This window comes from Piliocolobus tephrosceles, chromosome 7 (genome assembly GCF_002776525.5).
Source record: "Piliocolobus tephrosceles isolate RC106 chromosome 7, ASM277652v3, whole genome shotgun sequence".
Classification (NCBI taxonomy): Eukaryota; Metazoa; Chordata; class Mammalia; order Primates; family Cercopithecidae; genus Piliocolobus; species Piliocolobus tephrosceles.
This window is the reverse complement of record NC_045440.1, coordinates 58,115,980-58,117,869: the sequence shown is the minus strand read 5'-3', so window position 1 is coordinate 58,117,869 and position 1,890 is coordinate 58,115,980. Positions and strand designations below refer to the sequence as shown.

The 1,890-nt window shown below is 38.8% G+C and overlaps 1 non-coding gene across 1 annotated transcript; it reads right to left on the bottom strand.

Annotated features, from left to right (window-relative positions):
- Window positions 1-985: 985 nt before the first annotated feature.
- LOC111549285 lies at window positions 986-1,092 on the bottom strand. The gene has a single exon (XR_002733673.1). It is a non-coding gene; the product is annotated as a U6 spliceosomal RNA (small nuclear RNA).
- Between the last annotated feature and the right edge of the window lie 798 nt (window positions 1,093-1,890).

Sequence of the window (1,890 nt, the reverse complement as noted above, 5' to 3'; positions counted from 1 at the left end):
CGGAAAATGTTCTCAACTCAGAATAAATCTTAGCTCTGCAACCAATTGGCTCTTCATCAAGTTGCTTCTCTTAGGCTCAATGTCTTCCTCTAAGAGTGAGACTTGTAGTGCCTTATTTAACTAGGTTATTATAAAGACTTAACAAGACAGCATTTGAAAAAATGCTCAGAGAAGTAGTGAAGCAATGAAATAATTTATTCTTGAAACTTACTGCTGAAACTATTTTAAAAGAAGATCCCAAATAAAACCCAATGTGTTTGTCAGATGCAGTGGGTCATGCCTGTGATGCCAGCACTTTGGGAGGATTGCTTGAGCCCAGGAGTTCAAGACCAGCCTGGGCAATATAGGGAGATCCTATCTCAACAAAGTTAAAAACAAAATTTTTTTTTTTTTAAATGTGTATTTCTTCACAGGTTCTAGTATTCAAATGTTGCAGTTGTCAGAAACTGTTATTAAGTTCTACTCTTGGTTATTAGATGTTCTATTCTTTGTGACTTGTGATTCAGGGCATCTATTTCATAATTTGTAATAAAAATATTTATAAATATATTAATTCATCAAATTAGACAACATGATTATCTCCTGTTGCTGAGTTCATCAACCACACCCAAAGCAGAAAACTATTGGATGTCAAGACCTGGCTTGGACTCCTAATATTCTTTACCAACCTACCCAAACTCTGAACCAACAAATCTTTGTTGCAATAACGCTTACTCCCCACGTTCATCTCCAACTGCTGTGGAAGACAAAACTTTACCTTTATTTTTTTAAAGTTCCATGAAGGAGATGCAAGCTGATATTTTCTCTTTTCCTGGATGCCTACTAGCAATATATTGCACAGAACATCCCATGTGTTTCCCCGCACAATCTCATTCCATAGATCACCTTACATAAATATTTTTGTGGGCGTCACCATTTTGCATTGACTCACAACATTTCGTTGGAGCTACTAAGACAGTAGTCAAATGTCCTTTTGGGGACTGCAAGAAATATAGAACACCTCACAAATTTGTGTGTCATCCATGTACAGGGATCATGCTGATCTTCTCTATATTGTTTCAATTTTAGTGTATGTGCTGCCAAAACAAGCACAAACATCTACTTTTTTTTTTTTTTTTTTTTTTTTTTTTTACATGGAGTCTTGCTCTTGTCACCCAGGCTGGAGTGCAATGGTACGATCTGAGCTCACTGCAACCTCCTCCTCCCGGGTCCAAGTGATTCTCCTGCCTCAGCCTCCCAAGGAGCTGGGATTACAGGTGCCCACAACTGTGCTCAGCTAATTTTTGTATTTTTAGTAGAGACAGGGTTTCGCTATGTTGGCCAAGCTGGTCTTGAACTCCTGATCTAGTGATCCACCCACCTCGGCCTCCCAAATTGCTGAGATTATAGGCATGAGCCAATGTGCCCGGCCACAAACTTCTATTTTTATACATGGATACCGATGAGTCATGGATGAGGCTTAGCTCTGTTAAATCTAACTTACTTGAGATTTTGTGAATTCTTTCGAATGGCTTCATTGTGAGGTAGAATTTTAAAATATTTTTAAAAACTCAAGATAGAGACGCAAGTAGTTTGGGAGATTTTTACTTTTATGGAAAACAGATCACTTGAGGGAAGAACCACTACTCTGGGGAAGCAGAACATGGGTCCTTCCAGAACAATATGGGACTCTCCACTACCTACAAAATGGTGCGACACAGAATCTAAAGGGGCCAAGGGTATACATCTGGTAGCAAAGAAGAAAGGAATCTCTGATTTCTTCCTGTGACATTATTTGGACTTCACAGTTTCAAACTATTCCAAGGGATTCAGAGGATAATTTACCTTGAAGGTCTGGGACAAGTCCAAGCTAAGACATGGGTTTCATATCAGGTTTTGAGTGTGAGAAGA